The sequence below is a fragment of the Delphinapterus leucas genome, chromosome 10 (genome assembly GCF_059928025.1).
Source record: "Delphinapterus leucas isolate spDelLeu-1000000601 "Yukka" chromosome 10, BTC_Dleu_Yukka2, whole genome shotgun sequence".
NCBI lineage: Eukaryota > Metazoa > Chordata > Mammalia > Artiodactyla > Monodontidae > Delphinapterus > Delphinapterus leucas.
The window spans coordinates 82,750,281-82,768,218 of record NC_143138.1 but is presented as its reverse complement, the minus strand read 5'-3'; the positions used below and the strand labels follow the sequence as shown (position 1 = coordinate 82,768,218).

General features: G+C 38.9%; 1 long non-coding RNA gene across 1 annotated transcript in view; it reads right to left on the bottom strand.

Annotated features, from left to right (window-relative positions):
- Positions 1-3,082: 3,082 nt before the first annotated feature.
- LOC111174206 (uncharacterized) overlaps positions 3,083-17,938 on the bottom strand; it is a 159,736-nt gene continuing 144,880 nt past the window's right edge. The window contains exon 3 of the long non-coding RNA XR_016394741.1: positions 3,083-10,657. This is a non-coding gene — a long non-coding RNA (uncharacterized LOC111174206). The remainder of the gene's footprint in view (positions 10,658-17,938) is intronic.

Here is a 17,938-nt window from a genome sequence, read left to right as displayed (position 1 = left end):
ACACAAAATCCAGTCCTTTATGAGGGCTTCCCAAATCCTCTCTGGTCAGAGTGAATTGCTTCATGTTTCACGATCAAGAACACCTGCTTGGTTAGAGCTCTTACAGCAAGCAGCTTCGCATCACTGACATAGAGTAAGAGGAGAATAGGGAAAGGAATCAAAATTTTCTGGATGTAACAAAAAGAAAGTTCTGCAACTCTTAGAAGTTGAGAGAATTGCTAAAGATTCACTATTTTAAACCATAGTTACTGGACATTTGTGGCTATTTAAATTTGATTTAATCACACTTTTGGATCTTTTCCTTATTTTTTAAATGAAATATTTCATGGCATGCACTTTTGGATAGGAGAGGGATCCTAGAGATGGTCAGTCAATGAACCAACAGAGACAGTCAAAGACTCTCAACTTGCATGCCCGTGTCAATCAATTGATAGGTGATGCCCGGAGAAGGACTGAAAAAGTTTCTGAAATCACATCTAGGCTCTGTGGGAACAAACACTGATTGATCCCCTAGGCCTATGATAGATAGAGGGCTGCAGATTGGCAGCATGTATGCCATAAATCTGCTTTTACTTCTAAACAATTCTGGGAGTAGCTGTCAAAAATGTTGCCCTACAAATGTTCACCCAGTGACCTAGTTTCTCAAGCACATGTCCAATACATGGCATCTTGCTTTTTCATCAGATAAAGAGATTTAAGAAGATACAAAAACAATTCAACTTAATAAGGTCTCATCTGAGAAGCTTCCAAACAGTATCTTCTCCTGTCTTACATCTTATTTTATTTCAGAAAAAATGGGTTTTTAAAAATTTTTTGCCATCTCACACATTTTTTAATTCAGTTTCAGTAGGGCTGGTCTCTAGATACAGTTTCTTCATAGAACAGTGAGGTTCAAATTTTCCTGATTACAGCACCCCAAGGAGGTGAAATATCCAATTCCTACCTGTTTCCACTTTCAGTGGGAAAATATTGAGGTAATAAATACTTGGAAAGATGTATTTATGAATCACTAATTGTTTTTATAAAATAAGTTAAGCTTATTAATATGCTAATATATTATAAAACAATGTCCTACAGACATAAAAATAATCCAAAAATGTTACTTACCTTGAGAATTTATGTTGCATAGGTTCACGGGCATATAAACAATGTCACTAGACAAGTATCACCATACATATAAGTTTGAGCATGATTACATATACATGTTTTACAATAAGAATATAGATGAATCATTTCTGAATCACAACTCAAGAATATCTTAAAGTCTAATCCTTAGGAAATTTAAAAGCCTAAATATGCAAATATGCATCATTACAGACTATAGGGTTAATGAAACAGCCCACGGCAAACTTAATTGATAATGATGAAACTAAAGCAACACTAATTTATAATTAAAAAGCAAGAGCCACAGCAATGGAAAATCACTAACAACTCAAACAACACTCAAGATGCACTGATAACAAATTATCCTTCCCCAAATTGCATGAATTCTAATTATTTGCATGCAGGCACTTCGCAATGTTTCCAAGAGCTAGCAGCCAGTTTTCTTAGCAGAATACTGAATTAAGGAAGCTCAGTAAACCTTAGTTACATGTCATTCTAGTAGAATGATAACTCAGTCACTATACTAAGTAGCCTATGTTCATATACAAAATGAATATACATAAAATCTTAAATCATTTACCCAGAAGAATAACAACCACAGCAAAAACAAAACCCCTTGGGTTTCAAGTTAAGTTTATAACCCTCTAGTGGACTACAGACTAGATTTTGAGAAGTTTAATAAAGTATTAAATAAAGGGTTTTATATAGACATCACTATGCCTGATGATTCCCTTGGTTTATTACATTTACAGATTACTCTTTCTCCCTAGCCTTAATCTAAAGGAAAGTTAATTGATTTTTAGCCAAGATTCAAATGAGACCTCTCTTTAGGCCATTGGCCTTGTAACACTAATTCTCTCTGTTTATCAGACCCCCCCAGTAATACCAGTTAGCTGCATATAAAAGGCTCGGAGACACACAGCATTTTAGCACGTTGGTTATAACTCAGAGTAGGACTCACCCGTGGGCATAATTTTAAAGCAGGCCAAAACAGATCTGCGTAGAAATTCCCCTTTTAGCCCCACCGCCTTCACCTCTCTCCACTGTGCTTGCATAAATTCATTAGGGATCATAAAATGTTGGAGCTGGAGATAATCTTATCTAAGGTCACACACTGACAGCCTGCAGGTGGGACATATCCCTGAATCAAGTTTTGTTTGGCCCACCTGACATTTAAAAGATAAAGAAATTACACATAAAATTCTAGGTTTGTGATTTGCCTTGAAATATCAGATGATCTGGTCACCTTGAGCCCATCTCAGGAGTAGCTAAGGATGCACTGTGCCCTCTAGATGTGCATATGCTCTTAAGTTGCCACAGTTTTCAGCATTTTATAATGTCTGGCCTCTAGGCTGATCCAATTATTTTTGTTAACGACCTGGTCTGTGAAGCTATTTGCCTTCTCCATCTATGAAATCATCCAGAAAGTTTTCAAATAGCTTTAGCAGAGGGCTTTTTAAATATACAAAGGTGATTTGTACAGCTTCTTGCTCTATCAAATGGATGAAGTCAATGAATCAATTCCTTGGGCAGCTTAAAGCATCTTTATTTGGCAGAATATACTTCACTATTTGTGGAATGCAAATCCTTGGAGATCACCTCCTTGGAGCTGCTAGGAACAATATGAAAACCATTGATTCCCTCCAACTTTCTCATCTGGAGCCTTGCAATTGACAACTTACGTGAGATGCTGAAAGCACCAGCGTCCTACTCCTACCCTGGTGTTCTTTCTTCATCACCATTAGGTATAAAAAAAAGGCTTAATGTGGTGCTTTCTCACCAATATTTGCATTTTTTAAAGACATAAAGTTCTTGCCTAGTTGATCAGCAAATATTGATTGAATACCTACACAATATTTATTCAGTGGGAAGGGTGACCTGCTGGCCTGCGGACTCTCATCCAAGATCTGTTGTCAATTTCAGGAGCATTGAAATCCTTTCCCCGCCCCCGCCCCCCCCCCACGACCCTGTGTGGCAATTCATCTAAATCTGGAAGCTGGCATTTACTCACTTCAAAGCATATGACTCAATAGGTCCATTCTTCATCCACATGAATGCGAAATCAGAAAAACCCTTTGGATGTACAAAGACTCAGCTTGTATTTATTCTCGGGTATAAAGGAAGCATGCCTTGAAGTGAAGGTCTAGTAAGGGCATAGTAAAGGTAAACACAGGTAATTCTATCAACAGAACAATGGCCTTTGCTGAGGGGAGGTCTTCCTCCCTTCTAGACTGAGGGGGAAGTTTGGTTGGTCTCCTTCCTTGCATGGAGGATGGATTCACTTAATGAGTAAGCAGATCACTCTGCATATCTATGCATCTTCTGAGAGAAAATTGCTGTGATAATATTCTTTCTCTTTTCTTTCTCTGGAATTTTATTATATAAAGTTCGGGAAAGAGAAAGAAACAGTGGGCCAAGAGGGTTCCCTAAATGCTTTGAGGACATTATATTTGGAGAATCCAATTAATTTATACAAACTGTTAACAAAATAATGCATCTTCTCTTTATCCTAAAGAAAGGAAAAATTGCTTGTCTGGTGTTATTTTCTCCCTTCTGCAAAGACGAAGTGAATTTTTTTCTTGTTATCAAAAGATTTGAAAGCAAAAGGCCTTTCCCTATTTGCTAAGTGAAGTTTCCTTTTCAGATCCTCAAGGCCACATCTATAATGTTTTCTAACCTATAGAAAAAAAAAACCCAAAACCCTCATGCTGTAACTGAAAACCTTAGGGATTTAATTTTTTACTGCATTTGTAAGTTTGTTCTTTGGACCATTCTGACTAATGTAACGGCTGTCAAATATCAAATACAGTCAAATATCTACCCAAAGATACTGCACAGATACACACATACATACGTGCATATGTTACAGTGACAATTTAGTGTTTATACCACTCTCTATTTGAGGTATGTCCTTTTTATAAACACACATACAGATACACATGCATCCAACCATATACACACAAATACTCACACACAAGTAGGAAAAAATAAGGGAGAGTTCAAGATTCCACCAGAACAGTCATTCCTTCTTTCCTTAATAATTTAACACATCTTTTCTGAGCACCTACTATATGCCAAGTTCCTTACTAGAAGCAAGAGATAAAAAGATGAATTTTATAGGATTCCAGGATTATCTTGGCTCACACTTCTCAAAGCATGTGATATGAATAGGCACTATAGCTGTTGTCCAAATAAAAGAAGTTTGGAAAATTTTAGTTAAACACAGTCAGGCTTCTTATCTGTAAATCTTTCCAGAACTTTCATACACACACATGCACTGCAAATCTCTAAGAGAAGAACATATCATGCAGTGAGTGCTTCCCCAACAGTTAATAGCTTTTTTCCAATGAGCATTTTGAGGGGACAGTGTTTTGTGTACTGTGAAGTGCCGGCCTAAACATTTTATAGGATTAAGGCTCTTAGAAGGAAAATGGGCTCATGATACTTTGCTACCTATATTTCCTTCTTTTTCCTTAAACTGGGAACATTGATACATTTCTAATTTAATCATAAAACTCTCTATAGCAAATATTTTAAGCTTTTCATTAAAAATCAATATATGCCCATCCTAGAAATGAACCTGAAAAAATTTCAAAATTGTAGGAAATAAAAAGTCTAAGTCAATGCAGTCCTCCCACTAGGTTTAACTAACACTGTATAAAGAATGTTTATATCTCTTCCTACATGTTTCATACATGTGCAAATATTTATTTTCTCCAAACTATTTTGAAGCTGAGTATTCTGTTCCTTGTCTTGTTCACCCGGCAGTAAATCATGGGCACTTTTCCACAAGAGTACATATGAACATATCTCATCCACTGCAATGGCTACATAGAATGCCATTGAGCAGATTCACCATGATTATTTTACCAGTCCCCTTTTGATGGAGATGAAACTCCTCTCTAATTTTTTGCCATTAAAATTATTGTTGCAGTGACTAAACCTTAAACATACATCTTTTTAAACCTGTCCAATCATTTTCTTAGGATAAGCATCTAGAAATGGAATTGTATCAGGACTGGCACATTTCACATTTTGGAAAACAGTGCAAAACTGTTTTCAAAAAAACGATGTACCAATTTATACACTCAAGCTTTGAAATTTTCACACAGAGTTCAAAATTGGAAGACTAAAAAGGAGCTGAGTTTTCATCTTAAATGAACTTTAAGAAATGAACAATTGAAGACTAATGTTCATTAGTGCCAGTTCTAAAAATTTGTTTGCAGTGTCGTATAAAATGGAGGCCATGGGCTTGAGCTCACATAAGTAACAGTACTTTGATAGCACTGTAATAACTCTCTTATAAGTTCACGGGATGGTCAGAAAATCTTTATTTGCATCTCTACCTGATTTTGATATTTTGGGGTCTTATCAAATGCCCATGGCTGCTCTCTGACTCTAGGGTGAGGTCCATATCATCAATCAGATGATCAATGCATTATCACCAGCACCAGTTACACCAAATAACAACCTGTCTGTTCCAATCCTTAGACCAGTTCACTACACTTAGCAATCTAGTATTGGTATGTATTCTGAGAAAGCCAATATGCAACCACTGGTATTCTCACTATTTCTTTTATACTGCAATTATAAAACAATCCTTTATTGTAAGGAACCTTGGTATTCTAATGTGGATTCCTTAGGCAGCTTTCAATAAAGTGATATTGAACAGTAAGCAAAAATAATATATATAAGGCATATAAGAACTTTTTTAATATTTACCCAAAAGAAATCACGCTTTAAAATGGATGATGATGTTCAGTATATAATAAGTCACAAACGAACACCTCTAAATACACAGTTGGCTTCATAAAGCTTTAAATCAGACCGAGGATAAGTTACACAGACAATTCTATTCAGAGTCATCTTTTTATACTTCTATACACCCTTGTCAATAAAATAGCATCGACTCAAGAATAAATGATTCATAGGGCATTTACAACTTCTTGTCTCATGTAATTTATCTTTATAATTTTAAATTACTAAAGAACCCCAAAGATCTTTTCTCACTAAAGTATTGTGAAGTCATCCATATTTTATTAAGTTTCAAGGACAACCCCCCACACCACACCCACACTCAAAATTAAGTAACCATTAAAATCGCTGTGAAAATTCGTATACCCGTAAGGGGAAAAAACTAATCCTACATTAGAAAGTTGCGTTTAGCAAACCATTCATTTTTTTTACCTGTTACACAACAACTAGTGATTATAAAGAGTTGAAGCTGTCTATTTTAATATCCTGAAACAATGGAACACCACTCTGAGTTTACATAGTTCAGTCTATTTTTTTTAAATTAAGTGTCCTTCCTCTAGCTTCACTGTACATTTTTTTTTAAAGTCATGAGTATTCTTCAAGTTATTAAGGTAATTTCCTACGTCGGTCCCAAAATAAAAAACTTGATTTAGCCAAATATTAAATTATTAATATTACAAATCTGTTAATCTATAGCACATTTTACTTATTTGTGTAATTTTAAAATTCACTTTCATCTTCCTTAACTACTGAGTCACTGAAAATACATGGTGCAATCGTAATACGATAAATATGAAAAATAGGAAGTACTTAGGGACTGCAGGGGAATACATTAAAATCAGTCCGTTTTCTAGTTAACATATTCTCATTCTGTTTGTGTGCAAACCCAGTGCATTGAGAAGACAGATCACAAATTCGCGGCCTCACAGAAACATTGTGCTGATACTATGTTCTGACAGCAGAAATTGGCCCAAAGCTCTAACCATTTCGCCTAAAGCACCCTGACTGGCTGGTGCCATCCAGGTGCAGCACAGTCTGAACAAGGGGAACATCATGTCAAATTCCACTCGTCTGTCAGTGTAGTGGATTATTTCTTGAGATACTGAGATTGGCTGCTTGGGATCAGAGCACCATCCATCTTACCACGTAGGGGACGTGAAGCTGCCTGTAAGAGCGTGGAGAGAGGGGGACCAGCCGTTCCTAAGCAGGTGAGGAGGCAGCTGTAAAGCCTTCACTCCATCCAGGGCTTTGAGTGAAAGATGTGTCATTTTTCACATTTCCCAGATACTTGATATGCACACGGTGTCTGCCTGCTCCTGCTTCATGAAAGAGGTGATTTTTCAAGCTTAGGCAAATGTGGCAAAGCTCAGGGTCTGCTGGTGTCTCATTTTTTCTCATCATGTCACTTGTTTTAACCGATTTGAGAAAATGAGATTATGTTTTTCCTTTTTGCTCATTTATCCAGCTATTTATTTATTTATTTGCTCATTGAAGGGGGGATTATCACAGATAACTAGCCTTGATTCCTCTCTTGTTTTCATACACATTTCATTAGTGCCCCTGAAGATTTAAGACCTATGAAGTGAAACATCACAAGTCTCATCACAAAAAGCATATATTTACTCTTAAAATCAAAACCGAAGATTGCATTAAAGAAGATTGTATTTCTGACTGAAATAATCTAGAATATTGCTATGTCTAAGATCTATTGCTTTAATCTTTGCAGTGATTGTTGAAAAACCCAAGAAAGTTGAATAAACCTAATACCTAGAACCATTGGACTTTAGTTAATATCATTTTCATCTTTCTACATCTAGAAGGGAGTATTTATAGTTGTTATCATTTCATTGATGAATCTGAAATGGGTCTCAAATGTATAAACGCTTGGGGTTGAAACTGGCTTCAGTGCAGCAGTTTTTTGGGGTATTTGAGGCACAGATGAACCACACACTGACGATAATAAGCAATTACTAAGAGGAGACAATGGAAAAAAATACTGAGTTTAATTGCAGACAGAGCCCAATGATGTATTTCCCAGTTTAAAATTACTGTATTTTGATAATAAGCCCCATAAAGACATAAGTTTGTTATAAGTAGCATAGCCATAACCCTCCACCAAAAAAAACTAATATACTTATTGATTAAGAGAAACAGTCTACGTGAAAGCTCATTGCAAACTGTACCGTATTTCTTGACTGTATGCACAGGGCACAAAATAAGACAGGTAGCATTTGGTCTTATATTCTAGCCAGGTACCACATAGTTAAAAATGACAGCAAGATTAAAAACAAGATTGTTGTTACTATGTGGATCATTAGCTGTGTGAACAGCAAAATGTCACTCATTCAACATCTGTGATATGCACATGTGTAGTCTACTAAGGGAGGATGCCAGTAATTCCTGATCTTTCTGAAGAGCTTTACATTTTACAAAGCACTTTCGTGAAGATTATTTTATTTACACTCCCCACAATATCCCTAAATGGGAAATTGGGCCCAGAGAAGAAAAATGACTTGCCCAAGGTCATGTCACTAATGTTAAGTGACAGAGACGATGGCCCAGCCTAAGTTCTGCCATCCTCAAGTGCCACCCCTCACCACTTCCGCCATGGCCACCTTTCAAAATGGGTCTGCAGTTCAAATGAGTCCATGTATTGACATAACTTGAAAATTTTCACGAATTACGTGAAGGTGCTCACATCTCTTCAAAAAGGCTACTTGGCAAGATTGTGCTCTGTACTGGGAGCCATTAGTTCCTCCTTGGGAAACAGGCTCTGGAGATGAAATCAGACCAAAGTCCCCAATGGCAGGTATTAGCTGTGTGATCTCAGGCAAGTCGCTCAGACCCTCAGAACTTCAGTCTCCTGAGCAACAGGGTGGGAAATTACACCTACTTGAATAAGAATTAAGCCAAACAAGGTGAATTAACCTTAACAGTGTGCCTAAAGCACTCACATTAGTTGTTTTTGTTTTGCGTGCTTATTGTTAAGTATTACAGTAAATGCAGATTTCTCGCGTTATTTTTATGACTTTGTAACAAGTCAAAGACGTTTTTTGCCAGAACAGATTGGAGATCCACTGACTGGAGGTAACCTGGGGATTCCACGTATTTTGTATTTTTTTTTTTTCCCCTCCAACTCGGCACTGGAGCCTCGGACTCTGGCAGTGGCTGATCCAGGCTCAGGACACGCGAGGCAGAAATACCAGCGCGCAGCATGGGCAGGGCCGTTTCCAGGCCCTCCCGCAGGGGCAACAACCTCCCCTCGCCTTCCCTCCCGGATCCAGGGCTTTGAGAAAGAGGGCGGCTGAGGCCCAGAGGCAGCCCTGGGCCTGTGCCCCACGCTCAGCCCCCGCCAAACCCCTCCTCCCGGAGCGACCCAAGGTCTAGCATCCAGCAAGCTGGCGCGCTCCCCTGCAGCCCGCGTGGGAGGACCCGGGCTGTACACGTACTCTTTAGATCCTGCCCCCAGCCGGGAAGCAGAACCCGGGAAAGCCGCAAGCAGCGAGCGCCCTGGGAGGTGTTGCTGGAGGAGAATGCCGAAGAGCGCAGGATCGGTGCCCAGGCTGGCTGCAGAGCCAGAAAAAAGCAAAGGCTAGACAACGCTGCTAGCGGAAGCCTGGCGGATGGGAGGAGGCCAGGAAGGGATTTGGAAGGAAGGAGGGGTGGGGACGGATAGCTGAGAGCTCTAGAGAGCTAAGGATCCGGAGCTTGGGCGCACAACTGGTCCCCAGAGCCCGGTCTTGGCGATCGGGTGGGAGGGGGAGGGGAAGGGGTGCGGTGCAGGTGACGGGTGGAGTAAATGGATGCAAAGGCTGAAGCTAAGCAGAAAATGGAAGGCAACCTTTCCGAGAACCAGGGCGGGCGAGGACAATCGAGCTGGGGGAACAGTAATGAGAGAGCTGGAGAGGCACAGAAGGAGACAGAAATCCTGATTGAAGAGTGAGGCCATGGAAGGGTAAGAAATATACTTTGAACAGAAAAACGAAGAAAGCAAAATGCGTCTGGAACACAAAATTCGATATAGGAAAAAAAAAATCACGCTAAAGAGAACTTGTCCCGGAAAATGCCGAGAGATAGAAAAAAAAAAAAAAAGGCATCGAGCATACCGCAAGAACAGAAAGTGAAAGAAGGGAGAAAGGAGAGGAGACAAACCAGACAAGAAATAGTAAGTTACTTTTTAATTTTTTTCACTCACAAACTACTTACAAAGTTAATTTGGGCACTGACATCCACATAAAATCTCTAGCCACATACACACCAAGATTATGGTATGTATGCTAGATAAAAATGAATCCCAGGAACATGGACACATTATTTTCTTGGTTGCAAAGATCATATTTTGCCTCAAAAATTCCTCAAGTCTTGAAAGTTATCCCACCTTTTGCAGGATATTTCACTCTTGACCAAAGTATTCCAAAACAAACGACTTCTCCTTTTTAAGGTGTGTGCCAAGGGGTGGCGGAACTCTTAGAGAAAACCACCTTTTCTGAGAAGTTATTAGAAATACCTCCAAGACATTTTAGTATCCCCCTCTTTCCCCAAAGCATCCAGCCAACAAGTCTTGAAATTCCGAGGCAAGCTGCCCACCCTGTAGCACTTTCTGTCACTTGCCTTCAACCATCTGTTAAAAGACAGCGGTGAAACGGGAGGCTGCCGTGGAGCCAGCTTCCAACTTACCTGGTCTGCGCAGGTGATGGTGCTGGAAAGTGTGCTGAAGGGATCCATGGCAGAGCAGCATCGCACAAGCACTTATCCATAAATACAGGACCCAGGGCATCGCAGAGACCATTGCCATTCTCTAAAGAGAACATTAGACAGGAAGGATTACCCCCGGGTTTGAGCCCCCAGCTCCGTCAGTCCCAGTGGTGAGAGAAGGGGGGTCTCAGACGTCATGTGCCTTTGCTACTTTGCTGGTTAGAATTAATGACCCAGAAGAGGTCATGCCACAAGGTGGGACTGAGGGAGGTCACTCTCCATGAGATCATGAATCCATTTTTGAAATTATTCAAAACCAAACTCTTAGGATGGCCAAAATACAGAAATAAAGTTTTTGACTATCTGTTAGGCAGTTTGAAACACTGTATCCTGACTAAACATGCAGTTTTACACAATGATCTTTAAGCTATAGTTATTCCAGGCATTGAAAGGCTGCACGCTCCTGTTCATTCTAACTTCATTGCAAGTCTGACATAAGCCTGGAAGGAAATAGTGGATTCTTTTTTTTTTTTTTTAATTCTACAGTCATGAATTTTTAATTCCAATGCTGTCGCCTAAACTAAGTAATCATTTCTCAGAGGCATGTTGTAATCTCCTAAAAGAGATGGTCTTTTTGGCTGGACTTAAAACCAGAAGGAATTATCTTCAGCCAGAATGAGTTTCGGATACAAGATCTAAGCACCTCTCCTAGAGCAAACCATAATTTACAATATTGCTTTGCCTCTTAAGAGCCTATCGTGGCATTTGTTGTAGTGTTGATGAATATGTATATACAGGTGGTCTATGTATTTATGGCTGAACATCCACCTTTTCTTAAGCGCTGAAACTTTGACAGTCTTCTCGGCACCTATGAGAATCTCAGGAGCTACAAAGGCTCAACTGCGCTGCATATTGTCCAGTTTCTCAAACAACACCTTATGCTGCATTTCATATTTGTCAAATTAATCAAACTTGAAGCATCATCCTTAGCCAGTGACATGGAAGCATTTTCTATACAGGAAGCCAGTTAAGTATATGCCTTTCTCCTAGATAGATCTTTGGAACCTAGATTGTTTCTTTCTTTTTTTTCATCTTTCCACTGTCAAATCATACACTTCAAGTATTTCAACGCTACATTTAAAACCTCCTAGTGACCTCCCAGTGTGGCTTCTTTATTCGTGGAAATCGGTACTCTTTCCAAAGCTGTGATGTTCGGCAAGCAAAACGTATACATTATATGTGTGTGTGTATATCGACATAATACAAGATAATTTATGGGTTTTAGGAGAGAGAGAGATGTAGTCTTTAAGAAGGGTTTTAGAACTATAATAGACAAATGGTGACAACCATAATTAAGTGCAAAGTAGGAAAACATTATTTTCAACAGCATGGTGCCTTTCATGCCCCGGTCTGTGATTCACGTAGACGATTCACTTTATAATTAGTTTCACAGCCCACTGTTTACTTTTGTGTACAACGGATTTAACCTCATTGTCTTCAGAACTATCGGTGTACCATAGATGCATTCTCTTCAGTAAAGATAAAGAGCAACATCCCTCCTATGAATTCTGAAATGAATGCATTTGGGTGCCTTTTCAAAATACCCTGCAAATTATAGAAAGACAAAATAGAGGTGACTGTGGCATGCAATGATTGTTTGTGAATTTCAGTTAAAATGCACTAGGAATTCATCTAAACGTGAAGAAAGCCTACCACAATCAAAACAACAGTTTTTCATTGACGGCTTTCCACACAGATCCTAGCACTCAAAAAGATTGCTGTGACTTGACGTTTGCAGTATTTTCCTTCTTTTTCTTTCTTTCATTTAACTTTCTTTAATTCTCAGCATTACTTCCAAGGTTCCTGCATATAGCTCTCTTTGCTCACTCTCTTACCAAGAGGTTGTCTCTATGGTAATAGGTGTTCCCCACCCCCCGCCCCGCAAAATAATGCATTCAGCCCTACATAGTTCTCTAGACCTGACTGAATAGGTTTGAAATCTGCTTTCTGAATCTTAAATCCTTAAAGAGGCTTCTTACCTGAAAAATCCAGCCAAGAGCAGAGTACTCTATTAGTGTTCATTGGAAAGCTCTAACACTTTCTAAAATCCATCTGTGCCACAATTGGAGATTTTTTAAAAAAGAGCTTCCCAATAATCTTCTTTATCAGGATTTAAAAAATATGTTTTTCTCTTCCGATGCTACTCCCACAGTAAAGAAGACATTGGGTTCATTCAGACTGTATTGTCAGAAAAGGAACCAAGGTTTGAGGGCTGGAAACCTTGTCATTTTCACCTTTAAATCATCTCCTGGCGTCACCTCTGCCTGACGAGACCTTTGAAGTGATGGTGAGATATTGTGCAGTTTCCTGATGAGAATCAGTTTATAGTTAATGAGGGACCATCCCCACTCCAGTGCATTCAGGGCAGAGTAAGGCAGCAAAATGTAGGAGCAGGGCTGCTATATGGCGCTGTAAGTAGCAATAGTCTCTTTCAATACATCCCTCCTCTGTAAAGTATCACATGTCTTAAAGTGACATTACCCTTTATTATAGCTACATTGAATTGTAATACCTGCCCACTAACTCCTGAACAACTCAAGCAGCACTTTAACACTCTATTGCCAGGTACGTCGTTCTCTTAGAGATTTTACGGATACTATTCATTTGCCGAAAGAGTAAAGAGGGAAGGAGAAACAAAAGAAAAAAGCATTCTGCAATATACTGATAGTGTTAATGGGTGTTAGACTCCTAACAGCAAATGGGAAAGTGAAATGTAAGCCATTTCTTACCTCTTAATGTTCTTTTAACCAGTAAGTTAACCCAAAATATTGTTGAGTTTACACAAATTTAAGTCTGTCGATTGTTTTTGGCAGCTCAACCTGGGAATATGGTCTATCTAGACTACAATATAGATGTTTATAGGCATAAGCGCAAAGCAAACCTTCTGAGTTTTTTAACATGTTTAATAAATAGAAATATGTCATTTTCAGCATCGAAGACTGGATTTTAATAAAGAAATATGCTCAAGACATTTTTTAAAAATTTCCCTCAAATAACATGCTGGGGTGGGGAGAGGAGACACTCAGAAGTTCAACATTTTGTTTCTAGTATTATGGTTTAGACACTTTCTTCTTTGGAAATATAATGTCACTGTACCTACACATTATCGATGCATATAAGGTGACCTAGTTTTCACTTACAGATTGCACTAGCAATGATTCATTCCAATAACTCAATCAGTTATTTCATGAATCACTTATAAAGTACCTACTATGTGTTAGATGCTGGGGGACAAGGCAGAAAACAAGACTGATGTGATTGCCACTGTCATAGATCATACTGTCTAGTCTTTAATTTTTTTTTTTTTTAAATCAAGGTAGTTCTCAGAATATTCCAGCCTCAAAAACCTCTTCAAGTGCCTCAGAACAGGCATTATAAGGAAGGTTTGATGCTGCAGTGCGTCTTTAGAAGCCATTCTCTCCTCTCCTGTTACACAAAGTGAGAGAATGAGAGACCCTTCAGATGCATCAGTCTTCCCCACTGGTCCTGCACAGTTGCACAATACACACAGAATAGCTCTTTGGACCCTAACAACCATTTATTAAAGCTCATCAATAAACAAAGTTCAAGGTAACAGTAAATACAAATCTTAGAGTGAGAATAAGTCGTGCCAAAGTTCTAGATGGTGTTGCATGTTTCATTTCTGTCATTCATTATTGTTGAGTTGGTGAGTATATATAGAAAGCTCACACCGACTGTTCAATATCAAGACAAAAATGATAATAACTATACAGTAGCAGCAGGTAAGGTTTATTGAACCTTCACCATGTGCTGGCACTACTCTATAGTATGTTGCTTATAAGGTGTAATTTAATCCTTTTTACCACCCCATAAGATAGGTGAAATGATTATTGTCTTCATTTCATGGATGGGGAACCAGAGGGTGAATAGGGAGATTAAGAAACTTGCTCAAGGTATTATAGCTACTAAGTGATAGAGCAGATTTCAAACCCCAGTGATCTGGGTCAAGAGCCCACCTCCTAAACACCAGGATTAAACACTTCATGGAAATAACAACCCTCCAAAATTAACCATTATATTTTCTCATTTCTTTACCATTAAGACATACTCAAAAAATTATTATCCATTCATTCAAGACTTATATACTGAGTACATTCCAGGCCTTTGAAATATAGAAATGTGGAAGGTAGTACTTACCCCATGTCTTTTTTTTTTTTCTTTTTTTTTGGTTTGTTTCTGTTATGCTAATGCATTAAAAATAAAAGGAAGTCCACATTTGCTAATAAAGGCTACCGTTTGAAAACGGTACATTACATTTTTCATTTCTAGGGATTAAACTAAGGCTCAACATAGTTTCTTATCTACAATTCAATTTAATAAACTTGAAACACATACTCATGGATTATGTTCAAGGCACTCAGGCATTGTTAGATTTTTTCAAACGACTGGAATAAAGACTTTCCCTTACTTTTTTTTTGCGGTACGCGGGCCTCTCACTGCTGCGGCCTCTCCCGTTGCGGAGCACAAGCTCTGGATGTGCAGGCTCGGCGGCCATGGCCCACAGGCCCAGCCGCTCCGTGGCATGTGGGATCCTCCCGGACCAGGGCTTGAACCCGTGTCCCCTGCATCGGCGGGCGGACTCTCAACCACTGCGCCACCAGGGAGGCCCCTCCCTTACATTTTTAAGTGGGTTCTATACATGTATGTGATGGAACAAGAATATCAACCTAGTTCCATTTTCTCTTCCAAATACCTTGTCCATTGTATTGCAGCCAATGATCATTTTCCCTAATAATATAAGCATCAACGGATATTGACATTTGAGGCAATTTAGTCCATTCTTCCATCTCAAAGAAAAATTACTCTCACACCTTCCAAAGAAGTTAGGCCTTTGCACCTTTGACCATGGTAGGACTCCATTACTTGACCACTTTACTGTTTAGTGGGCCATAATGTTCTGGCCAATGAGGTATCAACAAAACTGATGGTATCTCTTTGAGGCTGGAGCATTTAATTGTTGAAGCAACACCCTGTAGATCTGTCTTTGCCTCTGGAACAGGGACTAGTTACGCTATCTGCCTGGATTCTTGAGAGACTGCAAAGAGCAGAGGCATCCCCTTCCCCTACCCACCCACAATAGATGTAGATAGTAAATAAGAAATATTCTGTTCTTTAGGCAGTTGAGATTTGGGGGCTATTTGTATTTGCACTATAACCTAGTCTATCCTGACTGATGAAGACTTTAACCTATATTGATCATATATTAATTGAATTTTTATGTTTCATTTACTGCCCTAAGCTCTGAGGAGACAGCAGTATACACATCAGACCCAGTTCCTGCCTTCACAGAGCCCCCTGCTATAGAAATCCATTGGAGATTTTTGATCAGAGCAGTGATAAATCCAGAGCATTGATGATTGCAGCTAGAACCCCTTCAGGTTCTCATAAGCTAGGAGCTATAAACTGATCACTTACGTGCCCACAGCCATGCCCTGCTCAATCATTTGGTTATACAAGCACAATACTACAAAAGGCAAAGGACTACAGCACAATTGTTTTAGTCCTTCCAGTTACATGAATTCAAGATACCTACTCAGTTGGGCCAAACTCCTAAATATATATACTTCAAATACAGTATCTATGTGTATGTACATTTGTTTATGTAAAAAAGAGAGAAAATCCTATTTACCAGAACTTCTCCCCATGGAGAAACCCACATTTACTCAGAAGAAAGGCCCAATGAAAATAATTGGGAGTGAAAGATAAAACACTCAGAATGCTTAAATAGCCAAGAATGTTCAGCATATTGCCCTACATAATAAAAGGCAGGGGGAGGGAGGAATGGCAGATAGAGGATGCAATAGGGCAGAAACCTGGAGGGAGGAAAAAATGGTGAGGGGCAGAGAAGCACAGAGAGAGCTAAAGAGAGAGAGAGAGAGATGCAGAGGCTCTCTAGAGGCTCAGAAGAAGAGAACTGAGAACAGAAATGTCCAAAGGGGATTTCCTGGTGGAAAACTATATCCTGTGGAATAGGACTCCACCCTGAGTCTCTTCAAATGATTACAAAAGCTTCAAAATACAAAAATCTCATGTATACTACATGTTATTAAGTTAATTGGGGAACCCACTGAAGGGGTAAAATCCTAGATCCAGCCCAAAGTACCACCAGAAAATCCCATTCCCCTGATGACCATACTTTTCACTTCTCGGCATTAGAAATAAAAGTCATCCTTACTTTAGCTTAAGAACAATCCACTTAATAATTTGGCTAATTTGAATTCACAAATGTGCAGGGAAAACAAATTTGAGACACGCAAGATTTTATGTCTATGCATATTTCTAAATCGAAAAACAACTAAAGGAATTTAAATAAATTACATCTGGGCTGAGAAAGATGCCAAGTTTTGGTCCAATGCAAATGAAAGTGGTTTAGATGTATGCCATTTAAAACAGTTCTAAGTATTTCTTGAAATAACGCATTTTGGCTGTGATTTCACAATGCTGATGTTTCTTCTTGTTCCATTTCAATGGCTAATGGAAATGAAGGCATGGATGAGAGGATCATCGCCATTATCTCTAATCTGTATGTCTTCTGTAACTTTGAAGCCCAATTTCTCTTTTCTGTAGTCACTGGGGCTACCTATCAGTTGGCTGACAATGTCTATTTTCAGTCCCTGATCACGAGAAGACAATATACCTTTTCCTTTGGCTAAGTAATAATGTTACCCTACCTTTCTCCCATAACCCAACTGCATAAATCATTTGTGTTACATCACTCTTTTTCTGGAACTCACTTAAAATTTTCCTGTCTACCCTGGTGTCCTAGTATGTGCCCCATACCAGATACACAGCAACACCCCTAGCTTGTCAGTCTTACTTTGGGGCCTAAATAAAGTTTATATACTTCTCTTATTTACTACTCTATTCTGTACCTTGCATTTTTTCAAAATACATTTAAGCTAAGACGAGGAAAAGGATAATGAAGAGAAAAGCAGGCGAAGTACAACAACAGAATGGGAGTTTCAATAATACATAATATTGATGGTGATTGATGATCTTATAATGATGACGATGATGATACTATTGTATTAGGACCCTTTTTTTTTTTGGCAGGGGAGACGCTTTCTATGTGCCAAGCCCTGGTTAAGCGTTCACATGCTGTGTCTCATTTAATTCTCACAAAAATGCTAATAGGTCTGTATTACAGTGATCTTTATTTTATGGGTGAAAATACAAATTTCAGAGAAGTCAAGTGATTGAACTAATGCCACACCTCTAGTAAGGTTGAAAGACTTTGATGCAAACTCATATTTGATTTTCAGAGCCTAAGCTCTAAGCAACCAAATTCTAGGCAAGCAATATT